The sequence below is a fragment of the Felis catus genome, chromosome A2 (assembly GCF_018350175.1).
Source record: "Felis catus isolate Fca126 chromosome A2, F.catus_Fca126_mat1.0, whole genome shotgun sequence".
Classification (NCBI taxonomy): domain Eukaryota; kingdom Metazoa; phylum Chordata; class Mammalia; order Carnivora; family Felidae; genus Felis; species Felis catus.
Genome location: NC_058369.1, coordinates 136,225,320 through 136,243,511, shown reverse-complemented (window position 1 = coordinate 136,243,511; position 18,192 = coordinate 136,225,320). Strand labels below are relative to the sequence as shown.

The 18,192-nt window shown below is 38.1% G+C and overlaps 1 long non-coding RNA gene across 2 annotated transcripts in view; it reads left to right on the top strand.

Moving 5' to 3' along the window:
- The first annotated feature begins 8,166 nt into the window (after positions 1-8,166).
- The window catches only part of LOC123383993, a 62,065-nt gene continuing 52,039 nt past the window's right edge, over positions 8,167-18,192 (top strand). For both annotated transcript variants that reach the window (XR_006594465.1, XR_006594464.1), the window contains exon 1: positions 8,167-13,816. This is a non-coding gene — a long non-coding RNA (uncharacterized LOC123383993). The remainder of the gene's footprint in view (positions 13,817-18,192) is intronic.

Here is an 18,192-nt window from a genome sequence, read left to right as displayed (position 1 = left end):
GGCAGAAGATAAACTGGAAGCCAAGCCAGATCTGATTATATTTTTTCTGGCATGTGGCATGAGTAATCTGACACCAAAGGTGGCGGGGCACATTTTCTTATAAAGAGTAGGGATGGAGTTGATTTGCTTTGTGGGCCCAGCTAATATCTGTAGCCGAAAATATATATCTAAAAATCAGTTGTGCAGACATGCTAAGCCATAGTTTCTCAAAATTACTTCATAAAGGTTCATACAGTGTAGTCACTGGCAATATTATTTTAGAATGATTTATTTGGATCTGTGCCAAGTTTTTGTATAGAAAGGACTTGAAAATGCTGTTTTCCATAGTTTACTTGTACAAGATGGCACATTTACAGGAAAATATCACTAAAATCTGTGAATTGGTAAAAAGGTACCCTGGGCTGACATATTAAAAAGGAGGTTTTGTGTCTTTTAAATCTATGCAGTGAAGTTAACTTGACAGTTTCAGTTGCATTATCAGATAGATAGGACTACCGTAATACATTACCAAATAGATAAGACTAGGTTCATTCTTCTCATGTCCTTACAAATAGTATCCCCCCACCCTTACCCCACTGAATTATTCATCCTGTAACTTCTGTATACTACTAGTTTATTTAGCATTTGCTGCCTTTATAATGCAAAAGAACTTAGACCTGTCAGATACTCAATTTTCACAAAACTTGAGCTAGTTTAAATTAATGAGTTCTTTGTTTTTTCTTTGTATCAGCTCACAATGATTTCTGCCATCTCTCCTACTCTCCCAATTCCCCCCAGACACCCTGCTCTCTTCCTCACCATGGAGTGACACTAACAGTGCTAATGTTAAGTGAACACAGTCAAGCACTGGGTTAAAGTCTCTCAGGAACTATCTTACTTAATGCTCAAAACATCTCCATGATGTAGATACTATTGTTGTCCCAGTTTTAGTGGACCAGAACCTGAATTGTTTATGACCATAGAGCTAATGTGAAAAGGAGCCAGTAGCCCTACCTTTGACTCTTCCCAATCTTCTTGGGGCACCACAGGAGGGGACCAAGTTTCCAAAGTGATTGTCCTCCTCAAGGCCACTTCTCTGGGGACTGCACGCCCTCTTATGAGGGGCCAGAGAAAATGAGGAGAGACCGTGTCCTGAGCTTAGGTCACTTGTGAATGACTGAATCTCTAAGACAGTTTTAAGACTTAGAGCTCTGCAAAGAGGAATGGAAACTGAGAAGAAACAATAGGAACCATTTGGTGTCCATAGCAAGTTATACTTTGTTTTCATTCAATTAAAATAAAGTGGCAGTTGGTCACTCTTTCAGGCAGATACGCACTTGGGAGAGAAAAACAAGCACTTGCAAAACTTACTAGTCCTTTATCTGTTCTCCGGTTCTCAGCTCTATCCCCTCACGGAGTGGTTCTGGAAGGAAAGGCTATTCCCTTCTCCCACCCCCCCCCCCACCTCCCCATCCAGCAGCTCGTTTTTCTTGGTTTTGTCACCAAGTTCTAATCCCATGTTTGACAGCTCACAATTTGCTGTAATGGAACAGATATCCATGTTTAATTCCTTGAACAATTCAATTTAAATAAAATCAGCCAGTAAGTACATCCCTTTACACTTCGCAAAGCTCTTTTTCACATGTATTATCTCATTTAACTGTCAGAAAAAAATCAATTAAGATAAAATGATTGACAGAAAGAAGCAAACCATTGTTTAAGGCACAAATGTCCTTGATAAATCAGTAACAGAAATTGTTGCAAAAGAAAAATTATGATATTTATGTGAACCAAGAACAGATTGTGGATATTGGTGTGTCTAACCTCTATCACGTCAAAGTTTTCATTGGCCTTTCCCACCAAGTGTATAAGTAGGACAGCTGATCTCGACTCACCCTGCCCCAATCAAAACACTTCATTTATTGCAGTTGCAGAAATAACTGGACATCTGTTCCTTTTCCTCACTGTGTCATGATAAATAGTAATGGGTCCTAGAACAAGTTTCCTTTTACCTTTCACTTCTGGTGAATCCCATAGATTGATAGGATCTAGCTGCTGCTGTAGCAGCTATACCACAGTACTGGTTTCAGAAAATATGAGGTGTATTCTCCCCAATCCTCCTCACCTGACACTATCTTTTCCTATTATTGATCCCTTTTGGCTGTGTTTGATGTGATAGCAGGTATTCTTTGAGCCTCTAGAGGTGATTCCTATTTCAAATATCCACGCCCCTCCAGACGTACTTGCTTGGCCATTCTGTGTAGACTCAAGGCTAACCTCAATGACAGTTGGTAATTATTGTGCTCTTACTGTATATCAGACACTGTGCTGAGAACTCAAAGTGTATTATCTCATTCAATCTCCATAATAACCACAAGAAGTTGTACATCTTATTATCCCCATCTGATAGAGAAGGCTTTGAGTTTATTTACTTTATTTTTTATTTTTATTTATTTATTTTTATTTTTTTAATATATGAAATTTATTGTCAAATTGGTTTCCATACAACACCCAGTGCTCATCCCAAAAGATGCCCTCTTCAATACACATCACCCACCCTTCCCTCCCTCCCACCCCCCATCAACCCTCAGTTTGTTCTCAGTTTTTAAGAGTCTCTTATGCTTTGGCTCTCTCCCACTCTAACCTCTTTTTTTTTTCCTTCCCCTCCCCTATGGGTTTCTGTTAAGTTTCTCAGGATCCACATAGAGTGAAAACATATGGTATCTGTCTTTCTCTGTAGGACTTATTTCACTTAGCATAACACTCTCCAGTTCCATCCACATTGCTACAAAGGGCCATATTTCATTCTTTCTCATTGCCACATAGTACTCCATTGTGTATATAAACCACAATTTCTTTACCCATTCATCAGTTGATGGACATTTAGGCTCTTTCCATAATTTGGCTATTGTTGAAAGTGCTGCTATAAACATTGGGGTACAAGTGCCCCTATGCATCAGTACTCCTATATCCCTTGGGTAAATTCCTAGCAGTGCTATTGCTGGGTCCTAGGGTAGGTCTATTTTTAATTTTCTGAGGAACCTCCACACTGTTTTCCAGAGTGGCTGCACCAGTCTGCATTCCCACCAACAGTGCAAGAGGGTTCCCGTTTCTCCACATCCTCACCAGCATCTATAGTCTCCTGATTTGTTCATTTTGGCCACTCTGACTGGCGTGAGGTGATATCTGAGTGTGGTTTTGATTTGTATTTCCCTGATGAGGAGCGACGTTGAGCATCTTTTCATGTGCCTGTTGGCCATCCGGATGGCTTCTTTACAGAAGTGTCTATTCATGTCTTCTGCCCATTTCTTCACTGGATTATTTGTTTTTTGGGTGTGGAGTTTGGTGAGTTCTTTACAGATTTTGGATACTAGCCCTTTATCTGATATGTCATTTGCAAATATCTTTTCCCATTCCGTTGGTTGCCTTTTGGTTTTGTTGATTGTTTCCTTTGCTGTGCAGAAGTTTTTTATTTTCATGAGGTCCCAATAGTTCATTTTTGCTTTTAATTCCCTTGTCTTTGGGGATGTGTCAAGTAAGAAATTGCTGCGGCTGAGGTCAGAGAGGTCTTTTCCTGCTTTCTCCTCTAGTGTTTTTTTTTTTAATTTTTTTTTCAACGTTTTTTATTTATTTTTGGGACAGAGAGAGACAGAGCATGAACGGGGGAGGGGCAGAGAGAGAGGGAGACACAGAATCAGAAACAGGCTCCAGGCTCCGAGCCATCAGCCCAGAGCCCGACGCGGGGCTCGAACTCCCGGACCGCGAGATCGTGACCTGGCTGAAGTCGGACCCTTAACCAACTGCGCCACCCAGGCACCCCTCTCCTCTAGTGTTTTGATGGTTTCCTGTCTCACATTCAGGTCCTTTATCCATTTTGAGTTTATTTTTGTGAATGGTGTGATAAAGTGGTCTAGTTTCAACCTTCTGCATGTTGCTGTCCCGTTCTCCCAGCACCATTTGTTAAAGAGACTGTCTTTTTTACATTGGATATTCTTTCCTGCTTTGTCGAAGATGAGTTGGCCATACTTTTGTGGGTCTAGTTCTGGAGTTTCTATTCTCTTCCATTGCTCTATGTGTCTGTTTTTGTGCCAATACCATGCTGTCTTGATGATTACAGCTAGCCAGGCTTCTCAAAAAGAAAAGGGAGATGACCCAAATAGATAAAATCATGAATGAAAATGGAATTATTATAACCAATCCCTCAGAAATACAAGCAATTATCAAGGAATACTATGAAAAATTATATGCCAACAAACTAGACAACCTGGAAGAAATGGACAAATTCCTAAACACCCACACACTTCCAAAACTCAAACAGGAGGAAATAGAAAGCTTGAACAGACCCATAACCAGTGAAGAAATGGAATCAGTTATCAAAAATCTCCCAACAAATAAGAGTCCAGGACCAGATGGCTTCCCAGGGGAGTTCTACCAGACATTTAAAGCAGAGATAATACCTATCCTTCTCAAGCTGTTCCAAAAAGTAGAAAGGGAAGGATAACTTCCAGACTCATTCTATGAAGCCAGTATGACTTTGATTCCTAAACCAGACAGAGACCCAATAAAAAAAGAGAACTACAGGCCAGTATCCCTGATGAATATGGATGCAAAAATTCTCAGTAAGATACTAGCAAATCGAATTCAACAGCATATAAAAAGAATTATTCACCATGATCAAGTGGGATTCATTCCTGGGCTGCATGGCTGGTTCAACATTCACAAATCAATCAACGTGATACATCACATTAATAACAGAAAAGATAAGAACCATATGATCCTGTCAATCGATGCAGAAAAAGCATTTGACAAAATTCAGCATGTTTCTTAATAAAAACCCTCGAGAAAGTCAGGATAGAAGGAACATACTTAAACATCATAAAAACCATTTATGAAAAGCCCACAGCTAACATCATCCTCAATGGGGAAAAACTGAGAGCTTTTTCCCTGAGCTCAGGAACACGACAGGGATGTCCACTCTCACAGCTGTTGTTTAACATAGTGTTGGAAGTGCTAGCATCAGCAATCAGACAACAAAAGGAAATCAAAGGCATCACAATTGGCAAAGATAAAGTCAAGGTTTCACTTTTTGCAGATGACATGATATTATACACGAAAAACCCGATAGACTCCACCAAAAGTCTGCTAGAACTGATACATGAATTCAGCAAAGTTGCAGGATACAAAATCAATGTACAGAAATCAGTTGCATTCTTATACACTAATAATGAAGCAACAGAAAGACAAATAAACTGATCCCATTCACAACTGCATGAAGAATCATAAAATACCTAGGAATAAACCTAACCAAAGATGTAAAAGATCTCCATGCTGAAAACTATAGAAAGTTTATGAAGGAAATTTAAGAAGATATAAAGAAATGGGAAAACATTCTGTGCTCATGGGTTGGAAGAATAAATGTTGTCAAAACGTCAATACTACCCAAAGCTATCTACACATTCAATGCAATCCCAATCAAAATTGCACCAGCATTCTTCTCGAAGTGAGTTTAAGAGGGCAAGTGGACTGCTGTGTTAATCCAGGACCACCTACTCCAAAACTTACTCCAAAATTCTTCACAGCTGATGAATGAGCTAAACGTTCACCATCCCTTAATTGGTTAAAAGTATGTTTCCATACTTACTAACATATCAGTCAGTTTTTATTACAATAATGCTGCATAACAAACCAGTGGCTTAAAACCATAATTATTTATTCTTTCTCATATACCTATGACTTGCTTTAAACTTAGCTTATTGAAGCTTGGCTTACCTGGGATAAGTCCCATGGTGCAGCGTGGGCCCAGGTCTGCTCCACAAGTCTTTTGTCGTGTCTCCTCTGACCACTGGGATACCTGGAGCATGTTCTCATTAATAGGAGTAATGAAGAGGCAATTCTGGACTCTTAAGGTGCAGACTTGGACTTGGCACACTATTCCCACTCATGTTCCATGGGCAAAATAAGCCACATATACAGCTCACCATCAGTGAGATGGGAGAAATATAATTCACTCTTAATGCGAAGGACTGCAATTCTACATGGCAAACAGCATGAACACAGAGAGACAGGGAGGAAGGGGGAATGAAGGATTTTTACACTCTACCATGAGGAGATAAGCAGTTAAGAAAATGAGTCCTCTGTATTTTGTAAATTTTCATATAGAGAAAGAAACAGGAAGAAGGCTTGACCTTAATTGAACAGAGAAATAGAATCTAATGTTCTATTCCTAATCCTTATATACAGAAATATATAGAGCTGAGGGAACAGGTATGAAAGGTCTCTAGGGCCTTTCATATATATACATGAAGAGCTGAGGGAACAGGTATGAAAGGTCTCTAGGGCCATCACGAATCTACCTACAGAGCTAAGCAGATTAACAAGGAATGCTGTGTTGGAGCATCTATGCTTCTGAGATAGAACTGGCTGACAAGTAAGTATAATATGTATGAGAACAAAAATATCTATTTGAGAATTGGGAATATGTGGAAAACTCAGGATTTATAGAACCCATAGTCTGAAGGATACTTTTAAATGATTTTAAGCCCCCCAAACCTAGAACTTTTGATGCTAAGTTGAAAGGGATCTTAAAGTTTCTCAAGTCTTAATACCCACTCAGTTCTTGAACTCTCTCTGTAACATGCAGCCTCTACTTGAATATTTCCTATTACTATACTTTTCAAATCCATTTTGAATGGCTATCTCTTCCTTGTCCTCATCATTTTAACCCATCACATGTTTCCACACTACTTATGGGTGAGGTAGCAAGTAAAAACCATCAAAAGATGATAAACCCAGGAACACTACCCTCCTTTCCTGGTGATGAAACATTGCTGTGCAGGGCCAGCTTCCTAGGGCCTTGTGCCTACAAGGGCCCTAAACTTGACCTAATACTCTGCTGGTGCCATCTCGAAATTCTTAAAAATTTTTAACAAATGACTCGTATTTTCACTTTGCACTTTTCATTTTGCACCAGGCTTCACAAATTATGCAGCTGATCTTGATCCTAAGTCATCACCGTCATTATCTATTCCTGAGTTAATTCCCCACCTTCATTCCTGCTTCTCACCATTCCACTGGGGCAACTCCACTCTCTTTCTTACCAGATTTGGTTCCTGCTTGACTCTCTGTTCTTCATGGTCTCTTGATTTCACTGTTACCTGATTTTAGTGGAGAGATTCCCTCAGTCTGCCCCAGCTGGACCAGGCCCTCACTGACACCTTACTTCCTCCCCCAGGGGAGAGAGATTTTGATCTTGCCTCTCACAGTATTCTTCCTTAAGCTGTACTTAGATCTGGCTCCATGATTCCAGTTTTCCCCCTTGGAACTAGGCAAAATAAATCTTTTTGATGTTTCACCTTTTTGAAGCCAGACCCTTGAAAGCAGAATTGAAGAGTATCTTGGTAGGGAGAAACAGTTCAGCTTCAGGGAAGGGCCTGGTGGTGCCTGACCTTTGGTGGGAGGTAAGTAGAATGTGCTTAGCCCAGGCTGTCATTACCCTTGTCTTTCACCTCTTAACCATATTACGTCAGCTGCACTGACTTGGTGCCTCACGCTTAAAGTTTGATGTGGTAAATGCCATTTTTAAAAAGCCTTGTCATCCTACTGTTAACAGCTTACATTCAAAACCACAAAACCAGATACTTTGTATTGAAGATCATATCTTCCTCATAAGTGTATAAATTATATAAGCAGATCCTTTAGGTCTATGATAGAAGGAAGAGTTCAAACAGGAGAGTTCAATAGTCATTTTGACCATATTTAATTTCGGCCTTTATATTTGATGCCAAATGTTTGAAATAATATTTAGTGCTTGGCTTTTTTCCCCCTGTTTGCAAAAGTAGCACTTGTTCTTGTAGGAAAGTTAGAAAATAATTTTAATACCACAAAGAAAAAATAAACACTTCCTACAATCCCACCTACTAAAAATAAGTACACTTAACATACAGTTTAATATTTCTGTATTTTTTTCTGTGAACATACACACATAAAATTTAAATACAATCTTACAGGGGCACCTGGGTGGCTCATTTGGTTGAGTGTCCAACTTAGGCTCAGGTCATGATCTCATGGCTCATGAGTTCAAGCTCTTTGTTGGGCTCTGGGCTGCCAGCTCAGAGCCTGGAGTCTGCTTCAGATTCTGTGTCTCCCTCTCTCTCTTTGCCCTTCCCCCACTCATACTCTGTCTCTCAAAAATAAATAAACATTAAAAAATTAAAATAAAAGAAAATACAATCTTATAAGCATGTTAAAGATACTTACATTTTTATAAGTAGGTTTTATAACTTACTGTTTTTCTTTTAAATTTTCTTCAAGAGCAATTTCCAACTTGACAGGCTAATCCAGAAGCAATGACGTCTAAAGGCAAGCACTGACACAACTGTACAATTCTATCAAAAGTGGTCGATTTGGGAGGAAGGAAACTGGTGTGATCAGTCTACTTGGAGTTATGTAGGCCAAAGAATGGGTGATTTGTTTACTGTCTACTAATACTAAATTAAACCCAACAGCCGATTGGCATGCTGGTGATGGGTGATTGGAGCCAAGGCTTAGAATTTAAAGCTCTATACTGTTTTAATAAATACTGGGCTATTTTGGATCTTTTAACATCTTTTGGTAAAGTCTAAAGGTTTTGATTTTAAAATAGAGGGTTCATTCAGAAGAAAAGATTTTTATCTTCTTTAATGAGTTGCAAAAACATGCAAAATAACATCCTGAAGCTGTTGAAGTTAAAGTTTCTGAGCCTGAAAGGGTAAGAAAAACCCAGGAGTATTTTGATTCCCCCAGATTTTTTGTTTGATGTGTCTGGAGTTACACATTAAATAACTAAATGCCCTTTCCTTCCCTTTTAAGCTTTTCATCTTCAAAGATTAAGCAATATATAATTATTTATTCCAGCACTAATTTTTCTGTCTGCCAGTAAAAATCTGTTCATTTAAAAATATGTTTAAAAAGTACCTGAATGCATTATGAATTTAGCGACCATACTTTAATTCTATAACTGCAGATGATAAATCTATATTCAAAGAAGCATTTCTGTAACTGACAGGATAGTAACATGTATAATGCAGGTCTCATGAATACTGATTCTCTCTTGCTAGCTCTCTCTCTCTCTCTCTCTCTCTCTCACACACACACACACACACACACACACACACACACACACACTGAATTTCAAAGTCATTCCTGGAACATTTTCCAAGCTTACATTCACAAGTACCTTTCAAAGAATTAGATGTGTTTATTTCATATAGTGAAAGGGAAATGCAACTTAACATTTGCCTGATCCCATATATATTCCAAAATTTATTGAGCTTGTTTGTTGTTGTTGTTTGCTTATTTGTTTACAAGCCTTACATTGGTCTTCAAATTTGATTCTTTTAAAGATGAGCATGATACAAGTGGTCTACAACAGACCATTGACAGTACAGGAACTCATGAATTCTGGCAATCCTCTGGGTAATCATAAACCAAACAAATACAAAAGCTAAAACTCAAAACTTCTGAATATTGACTTTTGTATTCTTGCTTTACTTTATCAGATTCTATGAAAAATAAGAGAAAACTGAAAAACGTGATAATTAATTCTCTAATTTTGATATTCTCTATTCTTTTCTCCCTGTCCTTTCTTGCGTTAATATAGATTTCTTTGATAAAATAAGAGGTAACATTAAGCTGCTTTCCTCACTGTCTTTCAGATAATGCATTAAATATTCTATACTTATTTATTAAATGCATACTCAAAATTTATAGCTACAGATAGTCACCTTGACTTTATGCAGCTGTGTAAATTTGGACTAATTTTTAGCCAACATACTGCAGCCACTGTATCTGGATCTGAAGAGTCTGAGTCATTCCTGAAATGCCTTCATAATATTGTGTACTCACTCAGAACATCTCTAGACCTCATTTTGTGGAAGTTAGTTTGGTGGTTTAGCACACAGGTCTGGTCCTAAGGACACCTGGCTTCAAATCTCAACCTTTCTCTTATGTCATTTTGGGCAATTTTCTTAGCTTCTCTCTTCATTTTTTAAATGGAAATAAAATAAATAGAAATAAATGGAAATAAAAATGGTATCCAAATTATTTGGTGGTTATGAGGATTAAATGAAATAATACAATCAAAGTGCTGGGTGCTAATTAAGTGTTCAAAATGTTAGTTTCTATTATTATGACATCATTCCAGATCAGTTTATCAGTGACCTCATTACTTCATAGCCATATTTTATTTTGATCTTACAATACTATTCCCTGGACTTATCAGCCACTATATTTATGAAACTTGCATCTCAGCGACTTTTGACTATATTTGAAAAGCAAATTTACTCTTGATGGCAATTATTTCCTTACATTAAACAAAATGTGAAGAAACAAAACAAAATGTGAAGCCAAATGTGTTTTGAAGAATGACTCAAGTTTACTCTTCTAGTCTAAGTATCTTTAAGAAAGAAATGTGATATTCAGGAGGCAGGAAGTAGATGTCTCCTTCAGCTCCTTCAATCTTGAAGGCATTCATTGAGCATCTGTGCTTTGGCCAGGACTCCAATTTCCTACAGCAGTGTGCAAAACTCCTGGAAGGAGGGGTCCAGGTCTTTTTCAGCATTTCATCCCCAGCATTTAGGGATAATGAAGAGAAAATGTAAGAACTTGTCTTAAAGATATTTTTCTATTCAGACAGAATAAGAAAGCCCCAGCAGTTACTTAGGAATTTTGATGGGGGTAGCAAAGGAAACTGGAACAAAGGAGCCATATTGCTGACCTAACTTCTGCAGAGCCTACCCTCTAGGGATGCATCCAAGAGTGGTGATGGACCTCAGTTTCCTGTGACAATGGGTCAGATCTGAGGTGGGCTGGCAATGTGAGAAGTTTGTGATATTGTACAGACTGGTTTAAAAGAGAAATGAACTCATCAAGTTGGCTTCACTTGAACCATGCATCAAGCTAACCTCTTTCTATCAATCCACAAAGATTGATTGAACACCTCCTAATTGCCCAGCACTGTGCAAGACCCTAGGAGAGACAGAAAACAAGTATAACTCTTGGCCATCGTCTTTGGCAATATAAAAGTTTTTTGCCTTTATCTTCCACTCTCTCGGGGAATTACACTTTCTCCTCACGAACAGGCTTTTCATCAAGTATATCTCTAGTCCACTCGCCTGAATGGCAATAACTCTTCTTTAAACATTCCTATCCTCTCACTCAGTTGTCCTCACATTCCTAGCTTTGCACCTGCAAAGTGCCCCTGAGACTTCAGAGCAAAACTCAGTGACTTCCTTAGGGAAGAACAGAACAGGAAAAATGAAAAGTGCGAATAGAAGAAAAGAGACCACTCAACGCATACATTTATCTACAAGTGTTTTATAATCCATCTCTCTCTGATTTTTAATATTCAACCTGTGCTTTACAATATTGGTTGTATTTATTAACATAATATTTATAAACAAAATTATAGTATAAATTTCATGAACCCTAACATCCAAGCAAATGCTAAGCACATAGAGAGATCAGAGTAGATTTAGCCATGCCCCCATTACAGAACATTAACAACACTTGGGCTGCGTCACATGCAGTAGCTATAAATGAAATTTGTCTCCAATCTGCATACTTCTAAATCCCCAATTGAGGGCATGTTTAAAAATAAACATGCCGCAGGAAAAATAAGATCAGTATAATAGCAAGAGAAATTAGAGTGGCTATTAGTATATTAATTGAACACCAGATGGAAAAGGAAAACAAATAATAGCATGCCAGTCTCCACAAGAAATGTCTTCTAAACATTTTAGAAGAAATTTTAAAACAACATGTGGTAGTAAGGTGTATGGGTAATATATTTTCAGTTATCCTGAGCTTGCTAGTGACCAAAATAGCTTATGTATTATACCACTACAGGATATGAAGTCAGAAATTGTAGAGAAGTCCACCAGCAATTTAATTGGGAGTGACCTTTACAAATAACAGATACCAAGCTTTTCATATAATTGTTGTTGGTTTAATTATCTGGGAACTGCGTGCGTGTGTGTGTGTGTGTGTGTGTGTACGTGTGCATGCACGTGTTTGCATGTGCTTATCAAATTCTGTTGTCTTTCTTGCCATGTGCAAATGTCATACACAGTGACCCCGGTGGCCTGGGTGAAGATTAATGCCATTCCAGTGGTTCAGAAGCCTGTGGGTGGCTTTGCTATGGGCTGGCATGTCAAGCAACTTCAGGATGCTTCTTTGAGCTGTCCTTACTGATCCCGCTCACAGTTGAAGCCTGTAAAAGGCAGTGTCTAACAACCCACAATTTAGGAGCTGTTATATAAACTTCTTTTCTGAGAAAGAGAGAGAGAGGGAAAGCCAGCAAGTGAGGGATAGAGGGAGAGAAAGAGATTCCTAACCAGTCTCCATGCCCAGCATGGAGCCCTACATGGGGGTTTATTCCTATGACTGTGAGATCATGACCTGAGCCAAAATCAAGAGTCAGACGCCCAACCGACTGAGCCATGCTGGGGCCCCAGAAGATATTAAAAATTCCTTGAATTAGTCCAGTTTTAGAAAATGTGCCCAAATATATAAAAGCGTTTGTTCCCTTGTTCATTTCCATAGGGAATAATTATTTTCTGATTTTCTCATGTATTGTATTCTAAAATATAAAAAGATTTTTGTGGAATAAAGGACACTCCCTAATGTATGTCCCTACAGATGTTTTAGCTATGTTAAAACTGACTCTGAAATGTCAAAGTTGATATATTTATTCTTTGTTAAATTCTATTATTCATCAAACTCTCTTGAACACATACAATGTGTCAGATGTCATTGGGCACAAAGTTGGATCTCCTAAGTGAGAGTGAGTCCAGTCACCTTATTCAGTCACTGTGATGCAATAGAGTAACAGCAGTAATATGGGTAAGGAAGACATGTTATGGGACCATAGGTGGGAGAACATTTAAGTCTGCCTGGGAAGGTCAAGGAAAACCTCAGGATGTGGCCTTGAAGGTCAAGTATGAATTCTCTCAGGAATGAGAAAAGCTGTTTCAAAAGACAGAAACCAATTGATAAATCCTTAACGTAGTATATATTCATCCATCAGATCTTGCCTTTCCCATTGTCTTCTAGAAATTCATTGTTACCAGAGGCTTCCAAGCTGGATTTAGTATACTCCTAGGATGTCTCTTCACCATCATTCAGTGCTCTCATCACTGTTTTAATTATTTGTTTTTCCATACCCCTTCTAGATAGTACTTCCCTCAGAGTGTCAAAACTACTCATTGTGGAATCCCTAGCCCAATCAATGCCTGGCACGTAGCAGCCACTCATAGAATATTAAATAAAATAATAAACATTTGGGATAACCTAATGCGACATGAATGTAGGGGACATGATAGTCCGAGCCAGGTTGCAGTGGGCCTTAAGTGTGCTTCTAAATGAGGTTACAGATGTTACATACCAGGCAGCAGGGATTCAGTGACTGCTTTGAATGGAGGAATGATGTGGTACCTTTAGTGGCAGGTGGGGTGTGGACTGAAATGGGGAGTGACTGACTGGGAGATGTGTCCTGGATCTCCCTCCCTGAGTGGAACAGATGCATGGATAGATATTAGAATGCACCAACCTGCAACCTGGTTATAGGCTTGGGAGCTGGAAGGGGACAGATTCTTAATAGTAACATCCTGTGGGATTTCTAAGTTCATCACCAAGCCGACATTGGAATCTAGGTTACTGGGTTCTAGAACATGGAGTGAAGGCATAGGAGGCCAAGAATAGAAGATCAGGAAGTGAAGACCTGAAAGAATTCCCGGTGCTGAGCAGCAAGCAGCCACCATGAATTTTCCCAGATGCAGCTTGCTGTTAAGGGTGGTGAAAGGTAGGTGGGTGGGTAGAGAGAAGGGGGAGAAATCAAGAAAGACTTTGGTTTGGGTAAGCTGGTGAGTGTTGGTGCGTTAACAGGTTAGGGATGAAAGGGGGAGGAGCAGCCGCTTGCTAAAGCTGCCATCAGAATGTACAGGGGGAGACAGGAACAGGTGGCAGATAATAAATAGATTTTGTTGACTTCCAGTCAGGGAACTTAGAGGGAAAGCAAGATTTTGCATTGTGTTTTAAAGTTAATCTAAGAGAACCATTTTATTTTACTGCTAAATGTTGCTTTTTATAAGCAAGATCACCTTAACTATGTTCCTAGTTCTAAGAGAGTCTGTTCAAAACTTTTTATACCAGTTTAGATAATTAAAATCAGGTCAAGGAGGTCTGAGTCAGTGGGTTAAGCATCTACACACTGGTGAGTAAGATCAGCCTCCTAGGGCAAATTGTTTCAACGTTAAAGTAAATTTTTTTTTCTTTAACAAGCATTTTCTATGTAGCCTCCTACAATAAACATTCAGTCTCAAGGCTATAAATCAACAGAACTTGGAACAACCTACACAAAATGTTCAATATAAGAAGATAAGAATAGTCTTAGATCAAAACCAAATTTTATAATGACAAGTTATAGAGTAAGTATAACTTTAAGATATATTTTGTGGTAACTAGAATATAAATATACGCAAATCTTCTCTCTTATCTATCTTTGAAAAAGGCTAGTTGTTAGGCCAGTGCTTTGCATTTTCAAAATTAGTTGCATCAACAGCTTTGTAAACTTTCTGTTAAATTTTTTGCCAAAATTATTATGGCCCAAGGATTTGAATTGGATTTTATTCTGTTTTGTTAATTGGCTTAGTCAAATATATTTGGGGCTTATCATACTCTCCCCATACTGAATGAGATATTCTGTTATTCTATTTCTTTTCTTTTTAGTGTTTTTTTCCCCCTCAGCTTAAAATAGGAGTACTCATTCCTGTGCCAAAGAGTATGAAAAGTCCTAGGAAGAATTTGGCATTTTTTTCCTAGAGTATACATTTTACTTGAGGAACTTGTCAGTTGCAAAATGGGGGAGGCTAATTAATTTAACACATTTTTATATTAAAATAAATATGCTATATTACGCTAGAATAAAAATTCACGTGAATTTATACATATTAAAAAAAGAACAGCACACAAAATTTCAAATAACTTTTAAGCCGGCTGCCAGGATTTTCAGCTTCTCACTCCATCTCTGAGTGAGGTTTCATACTTTCTAAAGATGGCCTTGCAGATGGGGCGTTATACCCATCACTCTGGGGTGCTGTTCTAAACAGACTTCAAGATGTCATAACAGAATCAAGAGCCCAGAAATAAACCCATGCATTTACAGTCAGCTAATATTTGACAAGGGAGCCAAGAATATTCAATGGAGAAAAGACAGTCTATTCAATAAATGGTGCTGGGAAAATTAGATATTTACATGCAAAAAAAAAAAAAAAACACCAAAAAACTATCTCAGATCCCCTCTTACAAAAATCAACTCAAAATGGGTTAAACACTTAAATGTAACACCTAAAACCATAAAACTAAAAGAAAACATAGGGAAAAACTTGACATGGGTCTTGGCATTGATTTGGGTGGATGGGGGGGGGGGATATGACACCTAAAGCACCAAAAACAAAATAAAAGACAAATAAATAAGATACATCAAACTAAAAAGCTTCTGCATAGCAAAAGAAACAATCCAAAAAATGAAAAGGCATCCTATGGAATAGGGGAAAATATTTGCAGATGACACATCTATTAAGTTAATATCCAAAGTATATAAGAATCTCAAAGAACTCAATAGCAGAAACATAAATAATCTGATTAAAAATGAGCAAAAGACCTAAATAGACATTTTCCCAAAATACTCAAGTGGCCAACAGACACATAGAAAGGTGCTTATTAACATCATTAATCATTAGGGAAATGCAAATCAAAACCACAATGAGATATCACCTCACACCTGTTAGAATGGCTATCCTCTAAAAGACAAGAGGTAACAAGTACCAGGGAGAATATGCAGGAAAGAACCCTTGCGAACTGTTGGTGGGGAATGTAAAGTAGTACAGACACTATGGAAGGGAAGTTCCTCAGAAAAAAAAAAAAGAATTATCATATGATCCAGGTATTCCACTTCTGGGTATATTCAAAAGAAAAGAAGTCACTATCCTGAAGAGATATCTGCACTCCAATGTTCGTTGCAGCATTAGTTACGATAGCCATGACATGTAAACAACCTAAGTGTCCATCAATAAATGAATAAAGAAAATGTAGCATATACATTCAATGAAATATTATTAAACCTTAAAAAAGAAGGAAATCCTGACATTTGCAACAACATAGATGGACTGAGAGGATATTATACTAAGTGAAATAAGAAGGAAAAATGCTCACTTATAAATGGAATCTAAAAAAACCAAACTCATAGAAACAGAGATCAGATTTGTGGTTGCCAGTGGCAGGGAATGGAGGTAGTCAAAAGGCATAAACTTCTAGTTTCAAGATAAGTAAGTTTTGGGGGTGTAATGTATACCATGATGACTATAGTTAAAATACTGTATTATATTTTTGAAAGTTATTGGGGCGCCTGGGTGGCGCAGTCGGTTAAGCATCCGACTTCAGCCAGGTCACGATCTCGCGGTCCGTGAGTTCGAGCCCCGCGTCGGGCTCTGGGCTGATGGCTCAGAGCCTGGAGCCTGTTTCCGATTCTGTGTCTCCCTCTCTCTCTGCCCCTCCCCTGTTCATGCTCTGTCTCTCTCTGTCCCAAAAATAAATAAACGTTGAAAAAAAAATTAAAAAAAAAAGAAAGTTACTAAGAGAGTGGATCTTAAAAGTTCTCATTGCAAGGAAAAAGTCATCTGTGACTATATAAGGTAATAGATGTTAACTAAACTTATTGTAATAATTTCACAGTATATACATTTACCAAATCATTGTGTTACATACCTGAAACTTATTTAATATTATATATCAATTATATCTGATTAAAACTTGGGGAAAAAGGTATCTAACAGCCCAAAGTCATGCTTCTTTCTGTGTTCACCACCTCATCCCTAACACACCCTCTTCATGGAATCTGAGCACCCATGAATTTACTGTGTTTATCTCACCATGTAGCAATTACTTGCATGTCTCCCCAAAGTGTTAGTACCCTGAGAGCAAGCTTTTTCTCTCCTTAATCATTTCTATATCCCTAGCTTTTAGCTCTTGTCACAGACTATTTAATAATGTGTGTTGAAGGAATGGGTGAATACATAAATGCATGAATAAGTCTCAGGAACTGTCCAAGGCAGACCACAGTCCATACACTCACACATGGCTGATTGATAATGACAGTGGGGTTACCTTCATGTTTAGTCTGGGATGGAACTGATCATTTCCATGAGATAATAGACCATAGAGTTACAAGAGGACAAATCTTGTAACCAGGGCAGGAACAAGAAGTGTCTCCTGGGAAATCAAATCTCTGTGCAATAACTGAGGGAATTAGATTTGTTACATTGAAAAAGTGTATGTACAGTAAACTTACTGGGAGAGACCCTGTGAGATCATCCATTCTTCTGACAGCTAAGACAAAAGGGCAGAAAAATAATAAAGTGAAAATAATGTGTTTCAAAGGCTCTGTGTACTGACCACAACTGAATTGATTTCCTACAGTCAACACATGTGTCATTATTCCAGTAACTCATTGGGCCCAAATACATTGCATCATTAAAGTCATAAAAATATTAGACCTTCTTTGCCACATCCCATTTTTATCAGGCACCTGGATGTGGTTTGAGAATCTGTGGATTTTTTTAAAACTGGTAAAGAATGAATTGACAATGAAAATGAAGTGAATTTTGCACATGGAAGATGAACCTAAACTATGAGACAGGTGACTGTTTCTAAGGTTGAAAGAGGAAAGGATTTCATCCATTCAACAAATATAAATGAGCAAAATAAAATGAGTAATAGGCCAAATAAATATCAAAATATTTGCTTTTCAATAAGGTATCCATTTAAGAAATTTGAAGTTTGAACAACATATACTTTGTCATTTGCACCTTTATAATAGACATTATATGGTAGGTGTTTAATAAATGACACGGTAGCCACATACCTATAAAGAGGAACATTTTCTCTCTCCAGTCTGCACTTTCCTGGTGTGAGATACAAAACATCAGTGCAATAATAAAGCATTAATTTTCACATTCCTATTGCAAACTTACTTTTTAAACTTAAATGTTTATTTTTGAGAGAGAGGGAGAGACAGAAAGAGAGGCAGAGAAAGAAAGGGAGACACAGAATCTGAAGCAGGCTCCAGGCTCTGAGCTATCAGCACAGAGCCCGACGTGGGGCTCAAACTCTGAATGGCAA